The sequence below is a fragment of the Brachyhypopomus gauderio genome, chromosome 2, assembly GCF_052324685.1.
Source record: "Brachyhypopomus gauderio isolate BG-103 chromosome 2, BGAUD_0.2, whole genome shotgun sequence".
NCBI lineage: Eukaryota > Metazoa > Chordata > Actinopteri > Gymnotiformes > Hypopomidae > Brachyhypopomus > Brachyhypopomus gauderio.
In genome coordinates, this window is record NC_135212.1 from 26119861 (window position 1) to 26131966 (window position 12106).

At 44.7% G+C, this 12106-nt stretch overlaps 1 protein-coding gene across 1 annotated transcript in view; it reads left to right on the forward strand.

Moving 5' to 3' along the window:
• The window catches only part of mafa (MAF bZIP transcription factor a), a 71232-nt gene extending 64947 nt beyond the window's left edge, over nucleotides 1–6285 (forward strand). The window contains exon 3 of the mRNA XM_076992527.1: nucleotides 6134–6285. The gene's annotated coding sequence lies outside the window, so the exon portion shown is untranslated. The remainder of the gene's footprint in view (nucleotides 1–6133) is intronic.
• The last annotated feature ends 5821 nt before the right edge of the window (nucleotides 6286–12106 follow it).

A 12106-nucleotide genomic window follows, 5' to 3' on the forward strand; every position in this document is an offset into this window, starting at 1 on the left:
GGCCTAATGTCCAGACCGCACAGTAGCAACAGACTAAATGGAGTAATGGAAATTATTTTGCAAGATTTGAGGTAGCTTCTTCTAGTCCGTTAGATGTATAAATGTATATGAGCAGATTGCACGGGCATTTGTGATGACTAATTCATTTGTCACATAGCACCAATTCCTTTCAAAATACTCATGTACTATGCTATAAAAAAATATCCACGATATAAATTATGCTATTAGTTTTAGGATCACAATTGCTAATATGAATTTACTATTTACCTTGTTGGTTTTGTTCAATATTTAGAGTAAAACAGAAATACAGCCATATGCAGTTATGAAGAAGAGATAATTGGTCTGTGTTTTGCAGTTTTGGTGGTTGTTTGTGAGGCTGCTGTTTGAGATCCAGATGGGAGTGAACGGTGAGCTCACACGGACAGCACTGGTCATTCTGGACCTTCTATAAATAACAAGATCTGATTAGGCAACCCATGTCTCCAAAACTGTCTTAGCAACAGTAAATTGACTTCAGACAAAGAGAACAGAGGCAGACTTCTCTAGGAGTGTTCTTAAAATACGTCTAAATTAGGGAAGAAAAGGCCAGTAGGGTTCCTCCTTCCACAAACAAATTTTCTGGAAATTTCCATATACACTTTATAACTTAATGCAACCACTGGGGAAGGTATATTCTCTCTCTTTCTCTCCCTCTCTTACACAAACCGAAACACAAGCACATACACAGTTAAGAGGGTGGAACTAGCCTAACCACAGTATTGGGCATTTGTTTGCAAAAATAAAATGCTTCTCGAGTTTATTCAGCGGCTCTGTTTCGCAGTTGCGTTTCGTCGGGCGGGAGCAACTATGCAAACACGTGTCCTGGGTTGGTTCCTTTTCACGCGCTCAAGGTACCGAACCGGTACCGCTCACCGGCGTCCTCGCCCACATGCACCATGGCCGCTGGGCGGAGGTAAGCGGAGAGCGGGGGAAACGCAAGTGCCAGATTTAACGGAAGGTAGTCTGGAATTTTCCTAGCGACCACAGGGCTTGGATTTCAAGCGTGCTCTACTCACTCTCCGCTCTGTCGGGCGTATCTCGCCTCCAAAGCCCGTCTCGAGCCCCGCCTCCATTATAAGATGCCGCTTCTTGTATGGCCTGTGTTTCATGAAGCGGTTTGTTCAGGTTTGGCGACAGATGTATCTATGCATATATAAGTTGATGTTCAAAAGAGCGTAGATTTAGGCTATATTTCATGCCGTGCATTGCCTGCATTGTAGCTGTAACATGCTGAACGCTGAGTTTGCAGTTCCATCCTGTTTGCTAGTGGACAACTGCCCAGTTAGTTGACACGTGAGATGGAAAACGCGATCGGTAGTTTTCTGTTTCTGTGAAACGTTTGGCCTGTACTGGGTAATATGGTTTGCACATTGTGATATTCAGGCCGGCACCTCTTTCGCTTTTGCTGAACCGCAGTTGATTTGCATTGCAGGAAATGTCACATCCGCGCACGGGAGAGGGACAGCCCCTGCACATCGTGACCCATCTCGCGCCCATGCTGCTGGCGGGACACGCAGCACGTTATCTAACGATCCACCCCCACGCGCCCTGCGTGGAGTCACATGCTGAAATGATTGAAAGATTCAGAATAGCGTGTGTGTGTGTGTGTGTGTGTGTGTGTGTGTGTGTGTGTGTGTGTGTGTGTGTGTGTGTGTGTGTGTGTGTGTGTTTTGAAGTACCGGTGATTGTACCTTTCTGTGTCCAACGACACGTGGCTTAACGTTTCTTATTCTGAGCATTCAGACGTGTCCGTGTCAACCTTAAAGATCTCGAACTGAGTTTACAGAACACAAAGTATGTTTGCAGAACGCAGTCTTTTGTTTCTTTAGGCTAAATTCACATAAAAAGGAAAGGGATTGTTTATTTTAGCTAATGAGTTATTGAATTAAAAGCAGTATTTTTCTCAAAGGAAAATAGTTGCACATTTATGAACCTGCAAAAATAAAATATAAAAATACTCCACTGAATTATGCGCTGTTTTTCTATTCTTATTTTTTATTATATTCTCATTTTATTCCCTCCTGAGGTGATAGATCGGGTGTAACAAGCTTTATTATTTAATTATTCTATTCTTGTGTAAAACACTTAACATTGCACTGTATGAAAAGTGCAATAAAAATAAACTTGCCTTAATAAATGTCCTAAATTAATCAGAGCAACAACAATACTCAGACAACATTCACTTAGCTTTGATCCTAGAACAAAATTTTCCTTAATTTTACAACTCTTACTTTCATTCTTAGGATAATCAGTTTGGGGGGGGGCATTTAAATATGCTCCACTGGGTCCAACTGTCCCTGTTTTTCATGAGAATGAATCCTGTAGGCACTGTGGAGAGTGTACGTGTGTGTGTGTGTGTGTGTGTGTGTGTGTGTGTGTGTGTGTGTGACAGAGAAAGACAGAGATAGAGGGGGTAGGAGAGAGGCAGAGAGAACATCAAGAGGTTGTCTCATGCAGTTGAAGGTGTTAACGCGCACACACAGTACAGAGTTGTTATTTCAGGCAGGTTGAGAGGCACAGGTTTGCATGACCTGACTCTGAGCTGAAGGTTTGTTTTGGAGGTACAGAACAGTTTGCTGGCATTACTGTCAGCCAGCTCTTTCCACACTGAACCTGCTCTCCAAGTGATCTTAAGCACAGTGGACTGGAACACTATGCTCACACCTTTACAGAATGGGGAGCTCAAATGTGAATTTCCTCATCCTGAGGTGAGGAGCGTATCAGGGACAGAAAGGGTCGTCCTCTTTGAAGACGTGTTTTTCGCCGGGTGAAAATGCGTTTAGACCGAGCTCGCTACTTTCCTGGCACCGTGTTTGGCCGCTCCATTTTCCACTAGCTATTTTTTCCCCTTATGTTCTCAGAAAAGTTGGGGTTTAAGAAGAAAAGCTCTGAAAGCTCACTGTATGTTCAGTCGCCACTGACAGCTATGCCACAATGGCTTTGTGGTTACGTGTTTGCTCCGAGTTTACTTGGCTACGTTAATATTTACTTGATTCATGGGACTTATTTTGAGCATTAACGTATGACTCCCCGGCTCCTTCAGCCTGTTCTCTGCTCACTCTGCATCTGTTCTTTCCTGTTAAGGTGCCGTTTCCCAGGGTGCCTTTTTTATTGAGCTCGACACTGCCCTTAATAAATATCGATTTGCAATTTTAATTGCATGTTTATCTCAGAACACGTAGGTGCCAGATTTATCGCTGACAGAGGTGAATGGCACATTTCTTCCTTGAAAATGTTTCTCTGCTCTCTGATCCAGTGAGCACCTCAGAGCTGAGTTGTAATCATTAACCATGCAGTGTCTGTGTAAGGTATAAACTCAGCTGTCAATACTGTACACGCATGGCCATGACATCTAATTCATCCTGATGTGCTCGTGACCTCTTTCAAAGTCCACGTAAATCAAGACTAGAGGAGTACAATAACACATCATTAAGAGAAGTTGCAGACATCTGTTCTATTTTATTAACATTTGTTTTTACTAAAGACATTGACGTGTGATGTGAATATCATAGGTAGAAATCACTCGTATTGATATCCTACGAGAGGCTGAAGGGGTTGGAGATGTTGGGGATCTGGGTTGGGACGGGGCAGAAGACTGCACATGTTGTTTGTGAGATAAGCATCTTGTGCTCTTTTATTGACAGCAAATAAAAAAAGTGACTTTCAAATTTAGTTTAGTTCAAATGATATTAAATGTGATTAGTGAGTATCTCTGTCCTAATTCTTCCATTACAAAGAAATCTCCTGAGTCCAGGTGCACTAGCCTGATTCTGCTGTGATCAGTGGCTTTCTATGAAGGTTTCTTTTAGAACTTTGATCTCCCTCTCAGACACCAATGTACGGTCTTACGCGTCAGACGGTGGCGCTGGCTTTGTTGTTAACATTGATGTTGTTGTTTCGTCATTTTCTCCCACGTTTCCATGCCGATCGATGTGGCGCTTGTCCATAACGACATGCCCTTAGCAGGATTACCCAGGAAACGACTAAATGGACTCACTCCTCAGCAACAGCCTGCAAGACCTCACCCCCCCCCTCCTCCTCCTCCTCCTCCTCCTCCTCCTCCTCCTCCTCCACCACCTCACCCCACCTCACCCCCCCCCCCCCTCCTCCTCCTCCTCCTCCTCCTCCTCCACCACCTCACCCCTCCGCGGCAGCAGCCTAACATGTTTGCTCATGCTCAGCTTGCGGAAGGAGCTACACTGGATAAGAGGGGGCAGCGTTTGTCGAGGTGTCAGGCACCACTTTCCTTGCCGACAGATGACCCTGCTAGGACTCTTGTCATCTGATATCCCCGAGTCCTCTGGTGGAGCGTCAGACAAGTGTCCCCTCCGCAAACGACTCGGGCCAGGTGTAACCGTTTCAGCTAATTGCCTCATTAATGATTAAGCACCCCGATCGTGCTCAAGCGCTTCACTTGTGGGGAGCAAATTGTTCTGATTGGTTTGACGCCGTCAATTATTGATGAGACAGCAAGCTCGGATGCTCGGACCTGAGGTGGGAGCTGCCCGCAGAGCGCTCTCACCAGTTACTCGAGCAAAAGTGGTGAAAAACAAAATACTCTGATTGTTATTTTTATATTCTATTAAGGGGTCACATTGGGAAGCTCCGGTGTGTAGTCCTGAAACTCATGCCTTGGGTGTAAGCCCTGTGTTTTATGCATCTAGATATGATTTATTTATGATAGTACTTGGATGGATGGATGGATGGATGGATGGACAGACGGATGGACAGACGGACGGACGAACATTGTTCATTTATAATGTAAAAGTTATTGATTTTGTTGTTAGGTTGAAAACCAGCAAAATCTCCAAAAAGATTAAGCATAAGACTTCACTGAAGTAACTCAACCTTGATATGTTCTTTCTGAGAACGTTTTGCACTCAGCTTTAACATGACTAAGTTTTGCTTGAGGATTTTCCTGGGTTTTTGGGGATGGTCAGGTGGTGTTCTGGAGATGAGTGGGTGGGGTTCTGTGGACAGTCAGCTGGGGTTCTGGGTGCAGTCAGGTGGGGTTCTGGGTGCAGTCAGGTGGGGTTCTGGGTGCAGTCAGGTGGGGTTCTGCTTTGGGAAGCTCTGCTTTAGTTGGGAAGCTCTGCTCTGCTTGTTCCAATTATTGCTATGTACACTTTGACCACAGCTGCATATGTGGTAAAGCCAGAAGAAGGAAACCAGGTGCAAGGTTGTCTTCTCCACACACACACACACACACACACACATACATACACACACCCGTGCACACATCCACACACACAGACTCCCCCACACATACACACACCCACGCACACATCCACACATACCCACACATGCATACACACCCACACACAAATACACACCCATACACACACACATTACACACACCCACATACATCCACATACACCCACACACCAGAGACCAAGTATCAGGGAGGGCATGTAGCTCAGGCCCAGCGGCTCAACAGAGATGTTGCCTCTCACGGGTAACTGCGTGAACCTTTGTTGAAGCAAAACGTTTGGGAGCTTTTTGGAAATGTTTAATAAACGCTGCAGTTGTGCCTGTAACATAGTGTCCAACGATTCAGTTCTGAGCAATTGTCAGGTAATGACATTAAAGAGCCAGATTAATTTCAGCGTACGGTCCTACACCTTCTAATGTGCTTTCTGACCTTCTACTATAAGTACACATCTACACAAGGCATTCTAAGTACTGTCAGGAATAAGTGTATGAGAAGTCTCATGGGGCGGAGTGAATTAAGAGGTGGGGTGGCACTTCTTGGAGGTGAGGCTAAGATGCAGAATATTAATTGTACCCGCCGTTGCTGATGTGGGTGAGAGTCAGAGTGGTCTGGCAGCCTTTCTGCCCCTCAGGGCACAAGAGAGTGGGAAACCACCCTAAGCAGCCTTGAATCACCCCTCATCATCCACACACTTCTTTAAAGTATGCTGAGAAAGTCCCCCTGTGGTATCCAAACATGCACACGTGGCTGTCCTTTGTCATGCCCCTCAATGTCACCGTTTCCACTCTCTGACCTCCTCCTTCTGCCCCCCCGTCCCCGTCCCACTCTTCCTCTTCTCCTAACCTTCCCCACCCCTGTGTCTTTCCTCTCTGTGTCCACAGATGTCATGGCGACAGAGCAGTGAGCTGAACCAGGACACGGGGCCTCCCACAAAGCACAACATTTCAATCTCGTCTGGCTGAAGGAGGCGCAGAGGGAGGCGACGTGAGATCTGGCTCCTGCACTTCGCCAACGGCTCCACTCCTCAGTGCCCCCCCTCCTCCCCCCACCCCCCTCCCCAACTCCTTCAACAGACTGACAGCTTCTTTTTCTATGAATAATGATATCAAAGGAGGAAAAATGGACTTCAAACTCAAGAGAGCTGAAATCATTGGCGGGATATTACTGGAAATGATATTTTCTCTTCAGGTGATAAAACCCATCATGTGCATGTTATTGTAAGTAGTACATCTGAACACATTGCTTCCTGTGAGAGACGTCTGTAAAACAACGACTGTCTTCCACTACAGGCGTTTTCAGCAGCTGTGTAGCTGTGTAGATCACCTTCCAGTGTCTGTTCCCACTGAAGTCATGTCCCATTGTAATTACCACCACCTCCTATGCACATTGTTTTCTAATTGATACAAATTAATGATCAGATATATGGCCATTTTTGGGTCAATGATTAGTGTTGATAAAGACAGTCTTCCCTTATATATATATAAATATATATATACAACAGCATGGACAAAATGTAGCTGAGCATTCAGAGCCCTTTTGGTGAACAGTCTTGTAGATGTTGAGAGTTGTTTCTTATATATTTCAACATTTTTTTCAGTACATTTTAACCTTTTATTTTTTTATTTAATTCAGCCTCACCTAATGTTATTTAAATGTGACAAAGTGAATCCAATTCAGGGATTTTATTTATTTACTTGTTTCTTTGTTTATTTTATTTAATGTGTATACACATAACCTAACAGACCAGACTGAAAACAGGCCTCCAGCCAGTAATCAGTACATCACGTTCAATAATACTCAGTAACTTTGTAAGTTATTACTGCAATAAATTTGAATTGAAAAGGACAAATTCTACAACCTAAACCCCATCACCTGAAGGAAATGTTTTAAAGACCAGTGTGAGAGAGGAGAGGATGGAAAACCAAGGGGAGCCATTTCTGATTTCATTTTGTTCTTTCAGTCGCTTATCGACCCACATGTAACACTATACTTTGTGTATTAAACTCGTTAGATTTATTGAGGACACGCACGCTAGCTCCTGCTCTAGTCTCTCTCGCCCTCTCTGCCTCCCTCCATCCTGGTCTCTCTCCCCCTCTCACACTCTCTCCTCGGGTGTGTCATCCAGCAGCCGTTGGCCACCTGTGGCCCTTCATCTCTCCATGGGTGACCCCTTTTCCTGGATTACCAGGATAGGGGGACCCACCCTGGCCAAATCCTGTGAAAGACTCTCATCTCACTGGCTTCCTGTCTGGTGACTATAAAGCTACTGAGCTGGTGCGGGTGCAGATAGCTCTCCATAGGGCCGGCGCACCGGTGGCCCCGTCCAGCGTGTACCAGAGGGTTGACGGGGACACAAACATGACGACCTCATGCTGCAAGACAAGTGCTCGGGAGAAACACGCTTGGAGCGCATGTGGGGTGTAGCGGGGGAGCCTCATTATGGGACGCGTACCAGTCTCACCCACGCCCCCACCTGAGACATCACGCCACCCCGTGCGGGGAAGGACTGCTCGCCCGGCTGGGCCACCCCGGATCACACAGTGAAACGGTCAGAGTAAGGAGTGTGTAGAACAAAGGGCTGATTCAGGGCTCACCTGTGTAAATAATGTAAATTGGTTGTATAGAAATCTGCATGCTGCAATGTAGATTAAAAAAACTGAGGTTGTTTTAGAACAGCAAGGGGAACCATGTCTCTGGGTTGGTTAAGGGTTAAAAACAAACCCAGATATGGCTGACATTTCAAACCAACACCCTACTAAAGTTTGCCTTTCATTTCTTTGCCTATTTTCTTCTTCCCCTTAGCACACACTGTATATCCATGATGGACCATGCTGAAAAACAAGTGAGCCACCATTAATTAGTCTGGGGAAGGTAGACACATGATCAAGCAATTTGGGTTTTGAATAGAGAGACTGTCCTTGCAGTATGAGGGGGAAAACGGAAGTAGGGCAGTCCAATTAAGTGGCAGCACACAAAGTGGTACAGGGCAGCTTGCCAGGAACTGTCTGTTTATCTGGTGTCAGAGGGAATTTACACATCTCTGCGTCACAGGCTGCATGTGGCACGGCTCTCGGAGCAGTGCAGTCCTACATGGCACCACGCAGAACTGATAACTCACTGCTGCAGCTTTTTGGACTTATCTGGCTCTCTGTTTAGCTTGCTATCTTACTTTTAGTCATTTTTTCACTTGGCCATTGCTACCTCCCAGTACTCCTGATCTTGGTTTTTGCAAGTCTATCGGGGATGTTTCATCTGTGCAATTTGCCTACACCCAAAATGCATTCTCTTCCCTTCCCTTTGAGTGTAAATCACGTCCAGAGTGCATATTCATTCTTGCAACACAGTAATGCTAAGCCCAGAAAGAAACTGGCCTGTAAAACGGTAAACACTTTGAAGCCCTTACTTAAATTTTTTATTACAGCCAAACGTAATGAACATCTTCTAGTACTTCCTCTGAAACAGCTGGGAGATAATGACCTCAGCCATCCACCACTACACTGACCCCTCTGCCTGTTCTAATGAGGCCCGAGCCTAATTCAGTCCAGATGTGTGCACTGGTGTTTAGAACCTGCTGCAATTTCAGTTGAGAAAAACCTCCATTCACTGCTTCAACATGTCTTTTTTGGGCCAGCGGTGTTGGTGTAGAAGGTTTCTCTCATCATCCCATCATCTGACCAGGGAGCGTCTCGAAAATGCAGACCACAGTTGTTTGTAGATCATTTAAAATTGAGCAGAAGATGCAGAAATGAACGATAGGAAAAAATATCACTTACGAACAGACCCCTGTCTTTTGGCTGCCTTTAAGGAGCGTTGGCTGCCTTTAAATTGAGCGTTTGAAGTGTTAGGTGTGCTATATTCTATTTGGTCACCATATCCATAAAAACAACATGATAAGGATAGTTGTCTCCCTACAGCTCTAGCTGTCCCTGCAGTGATAAGTTAATACAGATTTGAATGCAGACACACTCAAGACTCATCCTGCCACACGCAGGTGACTGTTACAGTGCATTTAAAGACTGGTGAATTTAGAGCTACACTCTCCTCTAAAATGAAAGGCTGATTCTTGGAAGGTAATTAAATCTCTTCAAGTTAAGATGGGTAGAGAACGCAAGAACACAAACAAAAAAGAGAAAAAGGACAAGAACAAAAGCATGAAGCACCTCTTTGTGTAAGTCCTTAGTCCCCTGTACAATCTAAACAATCTAAAAGCCTTTAAACCACATGTAAACAGACATACTACATAATGGCATTGTTCGGTGGCCAAACAATGAGCTGTTAGTGTAATCACAGGTCAAAGATATATTACCCATAGGGCTAGGGTGGAGGTGTATTAAAATGATGGATGTCCTGTAAGCGGTGACGGAGCACAGGCTGCAGACGTGTTGTCCAGATTCAGATTTACCTCCTCGCGTTTTTCACCGTACTCCTCCATCACCCGCCCCCTCCCCACATACGCCCCCCATACACAAACACACACAGCCCGCCTCCATTTAATCAGCCTTCTGCCCCACTCACTCCCCGCACGGACATTTGCAAGCTGTCGAGGCGGAGCGCCTCATCAATCTGGGCCAGAGACTGAGGGCAAGAGGTGGGCCTGAGCATCAGACACTTGGGTTTTGGATTAAGCAATGGGGGAGGTGGGGGGTGGTAAGAAGGGCCAACACGAGGCTTGGCGAGCCATTTATCCATGAGCTCCGAGTGGGCAAAACAGGGCAGAGAGGTCAAGGGGGACTTACAGTTTACTATCTGTTTGACTATTTGAATAAAACGACTGGGCCACAGCACTAAAGAGAAATCCCTGCTAAGCTCTGCCACAACAGTGTTTGGTCAAACTGGAAATTTTGACTTTGGAAGTAAATATAGTGGCATCTGGCTGGATGTGAGGGATCCCATCACGTGTCTCTCAGCAGAAAGTCCCAGCTATCCTTTAGGGCCACCCACATAGTCTCATCCTCAAATAAGGCTCGACCTAACTAAGCATTTAGCATTCACTACAAAGTAGATCTGTCTATTCTAATCAATATTTCAACAGCAAAGGGCGTTAAAGGATGAATTTGAGTTCATCCTTCACAACGTATGTCAGATTCATTCAATGGAGTAATAAAAAAGCCCTAATAAAAGAGAGCTAGTGCTTCTGTTTAAGGTTTCCAAAGCCTGATGTGCTTGGCATGCTTACCAACCAGTTGTGATGGAAGTCTGATCTATCAAGCATGACCCACCTTGGGTTTGTGTTACAGACAACCAGTTGTTGTCTCAGGAGCCCATTAACAAATGCACATGAATTTGGATTCTCCAGAACATGGTTCTTTCCTTTCTGCTGTTTTATGTCAACTTGAGTATCTTTTGTGTATCTTTTTACTTTTTTCAGTTATATTTCTATTTAATTTATTTCTATATGGCTTTTCATTTGAGGCTAATAATTATTCATTTACGTTTCTGTCTTGTACATCCTGACTGGAAAGAGAAATCATGCTATCCTGTGGCTATCGAACTCTTAAACAGATGTGAAGTGGGGTAATGTGTGACTAATGCACCACAGGTTGGGTGGACTGAGCAAACATTGTCTCTAGAGATAGAAACAAGTTAAACTTACTAGAAAGGACAGCATGGCCTGGGTTATGTAATAACACTTTTTGCACGGTTACCATCCATTTTTGCCAGAACATAAGTAGAACATAGGTTAAGGCCAATTGACTCAATTCAGCAGTCCGGAGGATCAAGCAACCCCCCCCCCACAACCACCACCAAAAAAGAGAAAAGCTCATCATGTGAAATACAGTGGCTTTTAGTTAGCTTCTCTCACAATCTCTTCCTTAGGTTTAGCAGTAGCTACTCCTAAACTGTACGCCATCTTTCTTAATCACATACAGGCATGCACACTTGCACATGTTTGAGCGCTGGCTAAAGTGGCAGAAGGTTTCTGAGGCAGGGTTAGTGTAAATACTAGCTGGTCTTGGGAAATATACATTGTTTTATTGATGGGGTTCAGGTCATTACTGCAGACCTTCTCAGTAATCTCCGGATTACTGGAAACCTTCTCTGGTAATCTCTGGATTACAGCAGACCTTCTCTGGTTATCTCTGGATTACTGTGAACCATCTCTAGCCATTTTTGGATTACTGCAGACCTTCTTTGGTAGTTCTAGCCCACCCAATTTCAACCCAGGCAGGATTCAGTAGCTTTTCACTTATATTTATTTTTTCTATAATCTTCAGTATCACTATCAGGGCAATTTAAAATACCCTATCAGCCACCAGATTGTGGAAGATTTTAGTATGTTTTGTTCCATCATTTTCCATCATCATCATGCAGTGTGATTCACAGATGCCCCTCCAACCCCAATAAGTGGAGGTCCAAGCTCCTGAGACTACACAGGGCTCATGGATCAGCACCACCTTGTGTCCCCTCCGCCAAGGCAGCTGCCCCCTAAAAGAGGCCGCAGACCCTCTAAAAAAGGACCTTGTCTCTTGAGGTGCTTGAAAAGTTTAAGGATTGGTTCAGCTGTGCCAAATGTTATTTGTTCACCCAACTAGACCAGTGGTAAACCCTAGATTTATTAGGATCCACTCGTTCTCTATACACATCCCCATAGAAGAAAAAATAATTTAGTGAGAAGAATGAGAATCATGCTAGCCATGTCCGTACGAGGGGAGACATCAATATCCAGGTTTATAGACATAATCTGACGAGATTAAAGCATTGCCTGTATACTGAAGACATGTGGCTTTTCAGCTTGTGCCATTTAGGCAAGCAGTCTGCCTATTGACAGCTTGATTTAGGCTTGGTACACTGATGCCAACTCACTGAGAAAGAAAAGAGTCAGAGAGAACTAATACAATGTAAGGCGTTTTTGT